Source organism: Neofelis nebulosa, chromosome 3 (genome assembly GCF_028018385.1).
Source record: "Neofelis nebulosa isolate mNeoNeb1 chromosome 3, mNeoNeb1.pri, whole genome shotgun sequence".
NCBI lineage: Eukaryota > Metazoa > Chordata > Mammalia > Carnivora > Felidae > Neofelis > Neofelis nebulosa.
In genome coordinates, this window is record NC_080784.1 from 95,782,803 (window position 1) to 95,796,190 (window position 13,388).

General features: G+C 34.8%; 2 long non-coding RNA genes across 3 annotated transcripts in view; one reads left to right on the forward strand and one right to left on the reverse strand.

Annotated features, from left to right (window-relative positions):
- The window catches only part of LOC131507074 (uncharacterized), a 131,131-nt gene that overhangs the window by 57,516 nt on the left and 60,227 nt on the right, over positions 1-13,388 (reverse strand). Inside the window, exon 3 of one of the 2 annotated variants that reach the window (XR_009259306.1) lies at positions 10,631-10,772. The exons of the other annotated variant lie outside the window; for it this stretch is intronic. This is a non-coding gene — a long non-coding RNA (uncharacterized LOC131507074). The remainder of the gene's footprint in view (positions 1-10,630; positions 10,773-13,388) is intronic. 2 annotated transcript variants of the gene reach the window in all.
- On the forward strand, positions 2,184-4,639 carry LOC131507076 (uncharacterized). The gene is made up of 3 exons (XR_009259309.1): positions 2,184-2,291; positions 3,922-4,087; positions 4,581-4,639. It is a non-coding gene; the product is annotated as an uncharacterized LOC131507076 (long non-coding RNA).

The following is a 13,388-nucleotide window of genomic DNA, read 5'->3' on the forward strand; positions in this document are numbered from 1 at the left end:
AGTACACTGAAGCCTTCCCATGCTGGAAGGGACAAAGATTAACACTGTTTAAGATCTGCATATATCTTCGAAATGGGTGTTCCTTTCCTGTCCTTAAGGCTTTGGCCAAAACCACTATCTGAAGATGTATAGAGAATATGATCCACCAGTATGGAATCCCCCAAAAAACTGCCTTGATCCAAAGTACTCACCCTATAGCAAACATGGTGGTGACAATATACCCATGGGATCCACTTACTGAGCTTATCATTTAGTGTTCATTCTGTTACCAGCCTAATAGAGTGATGGAAAGGCCTTTTTAAAGGTCTAACAGGATGTCATTTTACAGAGCCCAACTCTGCAAGAATATTGTATCATCTCCCAAAATGTGCTATATACTTTAAACTAACAATCATCGAATAGTGCTATTTCCCGCCATAAATAGAATACACTGGCCTAGAAACCAAGCACTGAGTGTAGAATTAATTTGTTTTACCATTACTTTCAGCAATCAACTTAAGAAATGTATGTTTTCTTGCCCCAGAAATTTAGGCACAATACATGTAGAGATTCAGGTTCCCAGGCAGGAGGACACTCTTCCCAAAAGGGATGCAATGTCCACTTTAAGCTACAGCTGCCACCCAGTCATTTGGAGCTTATTATGTAAAGAGACAACTAGGCAAAGAAAACAGTCACATCCTGGCAGAGGTAACTGGCATTTATCATCAGTGGGAGACAGGGTTGGGGTTACACAAAACGGGGAGAGAAGAAAATGTCTGGCATCCAGGTGGTTTACTTGGCTATCTTTTAGAACTCTCCTGTCTAATCTTGATATTAAGTGGCCAGCAAGTGTAATTATGAACAGGGCTTAAGTTTTGGGACATTAATTTCCTATTTGGAGTTTTCCTCCTACAGCAAACTAGAACTAGAGTCTGTCCTGTTCAGACTCATCGCTCCCACCAGCTTGACTAAATTTTAGATAGGCTTCTTTCAGACTAGAGGCCCCTGACCTACTTTTTCTTAGAGTATTTACTTTAGAAAATCTGAAATTGCAAATTATTTCTCTGCCCTTTGAGATGCAAATCTCCCAGCTTCCTGTCAGTTTTACAATCCAGGATTGTCTTTCTCAAAGACCTGAGAGGCATCCCTTTGAAATGTAATCATCAAGAAAAGATAGGGCTCCAGTTATCAGTCAGTCTCTGTGGGTGGATAGGAACCTAACTTTGAAAAGGGACAATTAGCATCTTTTCATGTGTCTGTTAGCCATCTGGATGACTTCTTTGGAAAAGTGTCTAGTCATGTCTTCCACCCATTTCTTCACTGGATGTTTTTTGGGGGGTGTTGATTTTGATAAGTTCTTTCTAGATTTTGGACACTAACCCTTTATCGGATATGTCATTTGCAAATATTGTCTCCCATTCTGAAGGTTGCCTTTTAGTTCTGTTGATTGTTTCCTTCACCATGCAGAAACATTTTACCTCCTCTGGAGACATGTCAAGTAAAAAGTTGCTGCAGCCAAGGTCAAAGAGGTTGTTGTCTGTTTTCTCATCTAGGATTTTGATGGCTTCCTCCTGTCTCACATTTAGGTCTTTCATCCATTTTGAATTCATTTTTGTGTACGGTGTAAGAAAGTGGTCCAGTTTCATTCTTTTGCATGTCTACAGCCAGTTTTTCCAACACCATTTGCTGAAGACAATTAGCAAACACAGATGGTCTAATTACAGTGACCAACCTTCCCCTGATGTGTTCCGGTACTTTTCCTTTGGCTCTCTCCAACAGTTAAAATTCCTCCTCTTTTCTTTCAGTGGAGTTGAGCTGAATCTCACCAATTGCAAGTCTCTTGCAGTAGTCTTGAATAAAGTCTTCCTTTCCATTTTTAGCATGCATTTCATGCATTTTTTTTTTCTTTGACAAGTCCTGGAGAAGCATATCCCACATGGGATGAACTTAAGCTAATAAGTCAGTGGATCCGTGTGGCACAAGTGGTTGACGGTAGTGGATATTGTAGTATACCATGCAGAATCTCCCTCTTCCAATACTCACTCATTCTCCCATCTTCTGGGAATGCTGACTGCTGACTGCTCTCAGCAGCGTCTCTGAAAATACTTTCATCTGAAAATAGCTGCTTCCTCATCTAATGGTTGACCAATGGGAGGTTACTTATTCCCAAGCTTTCTTTTCATTTGGGAGAACTCTGAAGAAATCCTACATATGCAGTTATTCTTTAGACCACATTCGTTACTACTATTTTGACACGGTTAAATTTCACCCCAGTCCTGTAATCCTGGATTAGACCATTCATTTTCTTAATGGTAAGAACACTGCTTCATATTAATTTCGAATGCCCAGATAATTATTCAAATGTAAGTTTTATATACCCAGTTATATTTGTTTTCTTAATTTTATACTGTTAACAGTTTTGAACCAATAGCCTTTATGATAAGAATTTTTAAATGCATTGTTACACTCAGTATTCATACATGCACTTCCAAGTTTTGTTTTATTGCCATGTGCATTTTTTTTAATATTTTGAAAACTGTAAACTGTGAGAATGACTTAGATATTCATTCAATTAATATCCCAGAACAGTTCACTTTCCATTGCCTATTTTAAAACTACTGATTTTATTGATTCAAATGTTTTGCACATTTTTATCACCGTTCCTTTAATGTTTTCTGTACACTCAGACACATCTCATTTGTTTATCATGTAATTAATGACGTGTGTTTATTTCTCTATGTTCATTTCTCTTGTTTAATAACAAAAAACAGGAGCACATTTATTAACTAGTTACTATAATTTCCATCATCTGAACCAATAGCACAACTATGCTGTTCTCACAGAGTTAATTTGTTTATTTTTTAAAAATGTTTATTTATTATTTATTTTGAGAGGTGGGGGGAAGGAGGGGCAGAGAGAGGAAGGGAGAGAATCCAAGCAGGCTCTGCTGTGCCAATGCAGAGCCCAATGCAAGGCTCAAACTCATGAATCATGAGATCATGACCTGAGCCAAAACCAAGAGTTGGTCACTTAACCTACTGAGCCATCCAAGTGCCCCAATTTTTGTATGAGGTATTTTGTATGGAGGAAGAAACAAGTCTCTTGGTGCTATCAAGTTGCTGAAGTATCCATAGCCTTTCCTTTCTTTCATCAGGCTACGCTGCAACTTAATAGTCTTTTGTCTCTTAATAGTCTATTGTTCTTGCCTTGATGTTTATTTTTCCAAAAATAGGAAATATGATTGGATCATACAATGTTTAGGAATTTTATACATGTTAACTCTGTGTTTAATTTCACCTTCCCTATTATAGTGTCACCAACCTGACAAGAAGGCCTTGTATTTCAATAATACCCCAAATCTACCAATGTATAGAACACACAGTGGTTTCTTTAAATATTTAACAAATGATTGTATGGGCAGACAGTATAACCTCCATAAATATGGCAACATGATTTCAATGTGTTTTAATTTCTTAAAGGGTACAACTATACTTACTTGGCAAAAATCTATTTGGTGATTCTGATGCTACCTAGGAGTTACAGTTTATGAAGGCTTAAGGAACCAAGAGCTTGTTTGTTACATCAGAAGAATTTCTAGAGCTCTAACACAAATATTTACAAAGCAGCTCTGCAAAAACAATATAATTTCAAATGTAGTTTCTGATAAGGCTCATTTTCCAACAAGCCTTCCTGCTTGTTGGAATAAAGGCTTGCTAGAATAGAATAGAATAAAGGCTTCCTGCTTGCTAGAATAAAGGCTTCCTTGCTTACACAAACCACCTAAAGAAAGAGATAGAGTGCACACATATTAGCCTCTAATTTTCTTTTCCAGAATCTTACATGAAACTCAAACGCATCATCAGAAATGTTTGGCATCAATACCACTCAAGTGACTGATAACAAACTCCCTTAATGTCAAGAGCCATTCCATTTTTCTTTCAGGAAGAATAAGGCCATACCTAAACATATTAAAATATTATTCACTTTGACAATGGAACTAGTTCCAAGACATGAACTATTGCTATATTAGAAACAAGAAGCAATCAGTATTTTTCATTGCCTAAGAATCTCTATACTACAAAAAAATCCATCACTTCTAATGAAATTGGTAAGTACCTAGGAGGCAAATGTCTTTCCTTATTTCTACTGTGAAATCTGGGTTGAAATGAGCAGTTGTAGTTAACTCGCATTCCTATTAACCAGAAAAATTTAGCCAATAGTGAATAAATTTATCAAAGCTTTTGGAAAATGACATGAAATTTTCATTAAGATTAAAAGGACTATTACAGTTCTATTTTAAGTAGACCTGTACTTTTCTTAATATGAAAAACTGAGAATAACAGTAAATTTACTTTTATTTAAATTATATTGATTAATCAACAAAAATATCACTTAGATTCACTTATCTAAATGATAGTAATATATAGTTGAGCTTATGTGTGAGGTTTTTAATACAAATATCATCTTCAATTTCTGCCTATAAAGTGATTATGTAGTACAATTTATGCTTTCTTTACTGTGTAATTGGTTTATCAGTAACTGTTGTGTCAACAGCAAATCATATTTTCTGGTGCATTAATCTTAAGAATTTTTCTTTCTAGACACACAGAAAATGAAGCCACATGAACATCTGAAAGAGATTAAAATGGAATAAAAAGTCCTCAGTAGAATTTTAATGTATTTTTTATATTAGCATCAAAGACCAATATTGTATGGCTTCAGATATATGCTTGCAACACAATTATTTTAAGATACTTATTAGAAATCACACAGTGGTTTTAACTTACTAAGGTAAGTCACCTTAATGGTAACTTAGGCATAATTGGAAATTAGATAAATACTTTCAGGCTGATAATGCTCTTAAGGAGCTATTTACAAAAAGCAAAAAAAAATCTTAAGTATTGTTTTGAATAGTAAAGTTAGTAAAGAATAAAATTCTATTAATCAAGAGAAATTGCACTTGAAATAAATCAAAATATAACATTTTGTAAATTTTCAGAAAAATAGGCTATATATTTCACTTTGCATGATTAGATTTCAGTAGTTGTAGTTTTCCTTCCTAACATTAATTTCAATTTTCAATATATACTTGCCTGTGTGAGATCACTTGATTAATGCCAGTCTGTCTCATTAGAGAGAAAGCTACATGAGAGAAGAAAGCATGGGTGCTTTGTTCTCTATCTCCCAAGTTACACTTTGCCTGGCACATGGAATTAGTTTAATATATTTTCTGAATACATTAAAAATAAATGGACAGGGGCACCTGGGTGGCTCAGTCGGTTGAGCGTCCGACTTCGGTTCAGGTCATGATCTCGCAGTCCATGAGTTCGAGCCCCGCATCGGGCTCTGTGCTGACAGCTCCAGCCTGGAGCCTGCTTCGAATTCTGTGTCTCCCTCTCTCTCTGCCCCTCCCCCACTCATGCTCGCTCTCTCTCTCTCTCTCTCTCTCTCTGTCAAAAATAAATAAAAACATTAAAAAATTTTTTAAATGTCTAAAAAAAATAAATGGACAATATTACCAAAAAAACTATCTGACTCTCATTAAATGGTTTGTATGTGACCAGACACTGGACCAATAAAACAAATACAAAATATACCAAATGACCATATGAGTTTAATAAAAAACATTATGCATAATTTTATGCTCAATATTATGCTTAATGCACACAATTTGAAGACATATATAAATGTAGAAACATGATAGATGACAGACGATAGATAGATAGATAGATAGATAGATAGATAGATAGATAGATGATAGATAGATAGATGATAGATAAATAGATAGATCTGGACACTTCTGGCCCTAAATTACCCAATCCCATTTTAATTTCCAAATTCTGTTCTATTTTTTTCTAATTTCAAATGTAATTTGAAATAATAATTTTGTGGCTTTCTGATCCTTTCTGTAATATTAACTACTAGTAATCTATAACAGTATTGTTTTTATCTCAATGAGATTGTTTTGCTTTATAATTGGCTTTCTTATAAAACTTCAAAATACACTTTGATAACAAAGACAAAAAAATAATTTTATGGCAAGTCATTTATTTCTCCACACTTTTGATAAAGTTTAAAACATGGTATTTGGAAAAAATTTACAATCTAGATGGACATCAAAACCAAAAATTTAATGAAATCATCCTATAATCATATTTGTCATGAATGGCCTTTGAACTGTAACTGTTCTTTAGTAATCAAAGAGTCATTTTGTCTTCTCATTGGATCCAACATCTACATATTTATATAACTTTTAAGTATGTGTTTTTGGAAACCTATATGGATATAATTTACATAGCCACATGTTTTTATGTGTTCATTTTGACCTAATTTATAGAGATAATAAGTATACATTTTCTACTTTTCTACTTGCATGTTTGGTAATTTCTTCAACAATTTCTGCAGTGTTTTCTAATATTCTTATATGAGATTATAATATATCTGAGGTTATACTCGAGCGATGCAACATGATAGTATGCAGTATACCAAAGCTTTTGGCTAATTAATGTAATTCTTGTATAATGAATTTTTATTTGTTCCATAAGTAATATGAGCATTGAAAACATAGTTTTTGTCATACACATATGTATTAGTCTGCTGGGGCAGCCATAACAAAGTACCACACACTGAGTGGCTTAAATAACAGAAATTTATTTTCTCACAGTTCTGGAAGCTAGAGGTCTCTGGTCCAGATGCTAGAAAGTTTCTGGTAAGATTTCTCTTCCTGACTTGCAAATGGCTATCTCTTGCTATGTCCTCACACAGACTTTCCTCTGTGCATTCGTGGAAAGCCAGTGAGCTGTGATGTCTCATTCTTTTTTTTTTTTATAAGGACACCAGTCCTATCAGATTAGGGCCTCAATCTTACCATCTAATCGAATCTTAATTATCTCCATAAAGGCCCTATCACCAAATACCATCACATTGGAGGTTAGAGCTGCAATCTATGAGTTTTGGGGGAACACAGTTTTATCCAAAACAATATAGAGTTTCCTTTATCTTCCCAATTACAGCACATTTGTAATTTCAAATGTGGATTTTACTGCTTTTGTTTTGTTTGTTGTGTTGTTATCCTTTAAGTATATAAGTTTCAGCCACCTAGGGGTCATCACTGACCTATATCAATATTATGTACAATGTGTTTCTTCATAAAGCAGTTTGAACAAGTATTAAGAGTTTAGGTTGTGTTTTTTTTCCAAATTGCAAAATATAAGTTAATATCTGTTTGCTGATCGCATGACTAGTAATTTTTCAATGTGAAAATATAAACACAATCTAACTTGGCATGTACCTAAACCAATTGCTATGGAAATGATATCATGAAATATGATCATGGATGTTTTTTAAATCATTACTCCATTTATTAAATTTGAATGTATAACATATTTCTAGGTCTAGTTTTATTGATAGATCAACTGCAGTTTTCCTCTGCTACAAGGCAAATGGCAATCAAAGACTGATCATAGAGCTTTAACAATATTTCTAGTGTGACATGGGATTAAAATAATCAATACAACTCATAACACTGCACTTTCATATGAGGTCAAATGCTAAAGTTTTGATTCTTGGATTATCTCCTGCTGGTAATTGTGCCAGATTGCATTCTGATAATTTCCCACCATAGTGAATAAATGTTAAAATGTTTCAAAATTCAGAGTTGTGTGACAGGAGTTGTTTACAGGATTTCACAGTGTCTATCTCTTGTAACTCTGTTCTGCTGACAGTATGATGCTTGTCATTCAAGTCAATATGCACAGGGTTCCTGGAAGCTGGATTTATGAATAGTTTTCCTGGTGTACTTTTTTAATGGAATAAATACATAATTTTATTAGATTTTTAATTACTATAACAATCATACAGTATGATTGCATAGCTCATGTATAGCCCATGCAGAATGATAAAAAGTTAAATTTACTTACCTTTATTCTATATTTTGTACCACATGCAATCACTTGTCAATGGCAGTATTAAAACATAATTATGTCAAATACTATTATAAAAATCTTAAGAGTTGAAATGGATTTTAAATGTTATGTATTGAAATGTGCTATCCCATACACAACTAAACTTCATAACACCTATAATATATCATGGAAAGGATAATGAAATACACATGAGGAGAGCTGAATTCTAACTCCTTCTCTCCAACTGATTATGAGTAAGACTTTGGGCAAAACAGTTAAACTCTCTGAATCTCAGTAACCACAGTTATTATCAGTGCTGCCTAATTTTCTAGCTCTCAGTATCAGTAAACTTCACCCACATGATTTCCCTGTATTCACACAAGTCAGTGATACACTGCTGAAACAGTCAAGGCCCTAACTTGAGTGTGGTTTATCTTCCCTTCACCACTCCATTCCTTTTCCTACGGATCTCCTTTCCTTCTCCCCACAAGGGGCCTCCAGTCATGAATACATCTTGGATTTTCCCTGAAAGGGCTTTTGTTACTGAGATGTTGTCAATGTCATATTTTGTAAGAATATATTTCACATTAAAAGTCGAGGGTTATGTGTGTGTGCACACTTGATTTCACACCCATGTGATTTCAATATCTTATTATCAATTGACCATTAAGTGGAAAGTGATACAGACCATCAACTACATGGATTTTCTTTTTCTGTTTTTTTAGAGAGAATGTTTTTTTAAAAAAATTTAAATTTTATTTTAGAGCTAGAGAGAGAGGTTGCTCAAGTAGGGGCCCAGGGCAGAGGCAGAGAGAGAGAGAGAGAGAGAGAGAGAGAGAGAGAGAGAGAGAGAGATTCTTAAGCAGGCCCCATGCTCAGTGCGGAGACTGATGGGGGCTCAATCCCATGACCTGAGCCAAAATCAACAGTCAGTTGTTCAACTGACTGAGCCACCCAGACTCTCCAACTACAAAGATTTTCTATATACTACATCAGCTGGGACAATTTTTCAAGAAGAGAAATGAAAAACTCTTTCCCTCCAACGTTTTAACTGCTGGAAACTGAAGCACAACACTATTTCCAATAGCAACTATCTGAACAGTAACAATTTCATACCCTAATTGAGACAACAGTCACATTATTTATTAGAATACTTCAAGCAGTTGGTGGATGATGTCAGGAGGTTCACTCACACATGTTGCTGTTTCTGAAAAGATGTTTTTTTTTCAAAATCTGGAGATTAAGTATGGAGATGTGGTTCATATATATCTAGGGGAAACTTGTGTCTTAAAGCCTGCAAGGCCTAAATATCAGTTGGCTTTTTCACTCCTCCAGGATAATTACTATGAAAGTGAATTCTGTGGACATCAAAGATTTTTTGAGAGAAGTCATTTCTTTCTTTAAAATTATCTATAAATAAATATGTTTGCCAACACTGACCCAAATGTCTTCATGGAATATTTGGCAGTAATTCCAGATGTATCTTAGAAAAGACAGTCATTTGAAAATATTTCTTAGAAGTTATTAGGTTTATATCCCATAAGAAAGATAAAGCCTGAGTATATTGTTTTCTTAAAGAAATAACTACTGTGTTCTTAAAGAATGTTTTCACTGATATTTTACATGCCAAAAATGGTCAAAATAAAGCCAAATATACCAAAAGTTTCAAGGCTGAGAAAAATATAAATATTGAGTTAGTGTTATGAAGTACTATAAAAACTTCAGAGACAATATATCTAATATTGGACCCCAGAATGTTTATGTCATTCAATTGTGCACATATGTGTGTTAATTATGTATGTGCATGTGTATGTGTATGCACTCTTCGTGATGAACATGAGGGTAGTCAGTTTTATTTTTATGACAAAACTGGTAGCTTCAAAACCAATGACTGAAATGGATATGCAAATGTAAAGAATTAATTGTTGGCAGAAGAAATGAAAGAAAATGGAAGAGACAGAAACAGCTTTTAGAAACACAAAATCACTGTGCATAAGATGTCAATGTGAGTAGAAAATGCAAAATTTCTCCCATTTACTGATAAAAAGAGGCACCTGAGCATAAACAAAGGGCTAAGAAAGGGCTAGACTCTGAATCACAGGACAGGGATGAAGTGAAACCTGGAAGAAGAGGCTTTACAGAAAGTGGAAGAAGCAAATGAACACGATGAACTTTATGAGACAAATGCTGATGAAACATGAAAATGCTAGAAAATGCCAAAAATGAAATTTAATATAAATACGGTTATTCTTTTTCGACGTGATCTTTCTTTAAAAGCAGTTACAATTAATCTCTTGTAGATATAGCATGGACGAGATGTATGTCTCCTATTAATCTCTCTGAATCTAACTATACGCAGTATTTGTTAAGGTTAAAGTTACTCGGAGATGGTAAAGTTTATGAGGTGTTAGTCAACTCTGAGTCAGAGATTACTACATATTTAACATTCTCAGTTTCTTTCTGTATTTGGACACACACACACACATGCACAAAGTGCATTTCCCAATCATTCTTGCAGTTTGGTGACCTCGTATGACCAAATTGTGCAAATGAAATGTCAGCAGAAATGATATCTACCACTTCCAGGCTTAGCTAATGGAAACCTACAAGAGACACATGGACTCTTATTTTCCACCATTTTAGGTTAAATGTAGGAGAGGATCATGTCATAGAAGTTAGCAGAGCTCCTAACTGAAGAACCATGGGTTCCCTGAATGACTTTTTTGAACACAGCATCTTCTACTAACCAGTATCAGACTCATAATGATGTAGTTGTTTAGGACTTGGGATATCCAACCTTCAAATAATGGTGGTTTGCCAATCAAAGCAGTGACGTATCTAATGATGCAGAGTCCAGGAGGAAGCAGTTAGTTGAGGTCTTTGAAATCTCTATGGTCAAATACAAGAAATTGTAATTAGCAACTTCCCAAAACATTTTCAACTAGAACTATATCCATTTCAGAGGACCTAGATTGAAAAATAAACATTGTAGTCTGGATGAAACAATGTGGTATCTGAAAGTCCCAATTCTCTGGAGCACTTAGAATAGCACTATTGTCCAATGAATCCCCAAATCCAGCAGGTTCATTAAGTGAAGAACTTACGAAATTACAACACACTGCAGAGAATTTTACAAACCAGGAAAATAATGGGAACAGGGTTCTCTCTCAAAATCTCTCTCATTCTCTCATATTCTTTATCCCTTCCTCCCTCCCTCACTCCCTTCCTTTTCTCACTCTCTCTTCCTAACACACACACACACACACACACACACACGCGCGTGTGTGTGTGTGCGTGCATGCATGTGTGTTAGAGAGGGAGAGTTTGGAAATTTTTGCTATCCAAAAAGTATACAACGTAAGAAACTATTCAAATCTTTTGCTATTCAAAAAGTATACAACATAAGAAACTACACTTTGGAACAGAGTTGCCTAAGTTGTTAAAATTTATACTGACAGCAGCCTTTAACCATCAGAAAATGTACTTCAACAGAAAACAAAGATTTGAACACATTTGGTTTCTATCATGTGAATAGAAATAAAATAATAATAGTCCAGACTCTTTAAAATTTGTAAGATTTAGTTGAAGTGTCAGAATTCAGTGCATATGATATTTAACATTTTTTCTTTATTCATTAATTTAATTTATTTACTTATTATTTAGAGAGAGCAGATGGGGGAGGGGCAGGGAGAGAGAAAGAAAGAGAGAATCCCAAGCAGGCTCCACACCATGATTGCAGAGCCCATTGCAACGCTCGAACTCACTGTGAGATCATGCCCTGAGCGGAAATCAAGAGTCAGATGCTTAATCAACTGAGCCACCTAGGTGCCCGATATTAATGATGTTTTAAATTGCACTTTTGTCATATCTCAATAAATTGTCTTCCCTTGAAGTTTAGTCAAAAGTCTAACAAAGAATTATACACAAGACCGCCCTAAAGTTAAGACTATCTGTGTACAATCGGGGAGCCTGGGTGGCTCAGTCGGTTAAGCGTCCGACTTCGGCTCAGGTCATGATCTCACGGTCTGTGAGTGTGAGCCCCTCGTCGGGCTCTGTGCTGACAGCTCAGAGCCTGGAGCCTGTTTCAGATTCTGTGTCTCCCTTTCTCTCTGCCCCTCCCCTGTCCATGCTCTGTCTCTCTCTGTCTCAAAAATAAATAAACGTTTAAAAAAAAAGACTATCTGTGTACAATGTATTAAATAATTCCCATTAAAATTAAAGATTTTTTAGAAAAAAACTCAGAATGACTAATTCTAACATTCTTCAAAACTTTACACTTTTCTGATATTTCAAACAAGCAAAAAGGAACATCACACTAGTGGAGAATACTAAATAAAGAATATTGAAATAATACTTAGGCCATGTGTGATGTGACCCACTATTCAGTTGTTACTTTGTTACTACTGACTGTACACATCAACTTAGACTGGTATAGCTTCCTGTAATTCATTCTGATAAAATCTTTGGTGAGTTCCTCAGTCAGTTGTGATTCTACTGACAGATACTGAAAACTCTTTTCCTATACTTTAATCATCAGAAGAGAGACATGACACAGCACAGGAAATCATTGTTGTTTTTTTCTTTGGAGACAAGTATCCTGATTATTCTTATTGAGAGTCAGACTTTATACAGCTCTAGATTATCTGTGGAATTAGCAGGCAACAATCAAAATACAGGAAGACGAGATGTTTCCCTATGACTATATTTTTGGATTCAAAGAATTAAACTTACCCCATCAAAAAGAAAATGGATGTAAAGCTAATAACTAAGTAAAACTAAAATACAATGATCAAGCAACCAAACCTTAGTTGATGTCTAATGGTAGGTTATTTTACCTGAGCCATTTTCCTCTAAGCAATGGCAGCAAAATTACACGTTTGAATTCCGATGCCTGTGATAAGTATCCTAGTATTTAAGGATTTGTTAGAAAATAATCCCTTCTACGGTGTGTGCTTCTGATGTGGCAAATAATTTCTGTAGAAAATATTAATAAAAAATATCTTCACAACAACTTCAACGTTAGCCATAATTTTGACCAATATACTTCAGGAAGCAGAATAAATAAATGTCAGTAGCCAGTAGAATTTCAAGGAAAGTACTGCTTCAAACTTGGTCATCTTAGAAGCTATGTAAACAGGGATGAACAACTTAATCATGCCAGTAAGTCTATAATGATCTATTATTATTATTATTATTATTATTATTATTATTCATGGTTATCTTATTCTCATCCTTAATACTTTTCATATAGCACGGACTTTCTCTAATTTCCTCAATGAGAAAAGCCCATCCATCTTGATTTTCTCTATCTCAGCATTCTATCTCATTTATACATTTTGTTTCCTTTCTCAGTCTTAATATATTTACTGCATATAAATGCATATGATGTGGTATACTTGAGGGCAGAGGCCATATCTGTCTTGTTCACATAGCAGCCCATTAAAGCCTAACAAAGTACTGGACACATAATAAGCCATCAATAACATTTGATAAATGAATTAATAT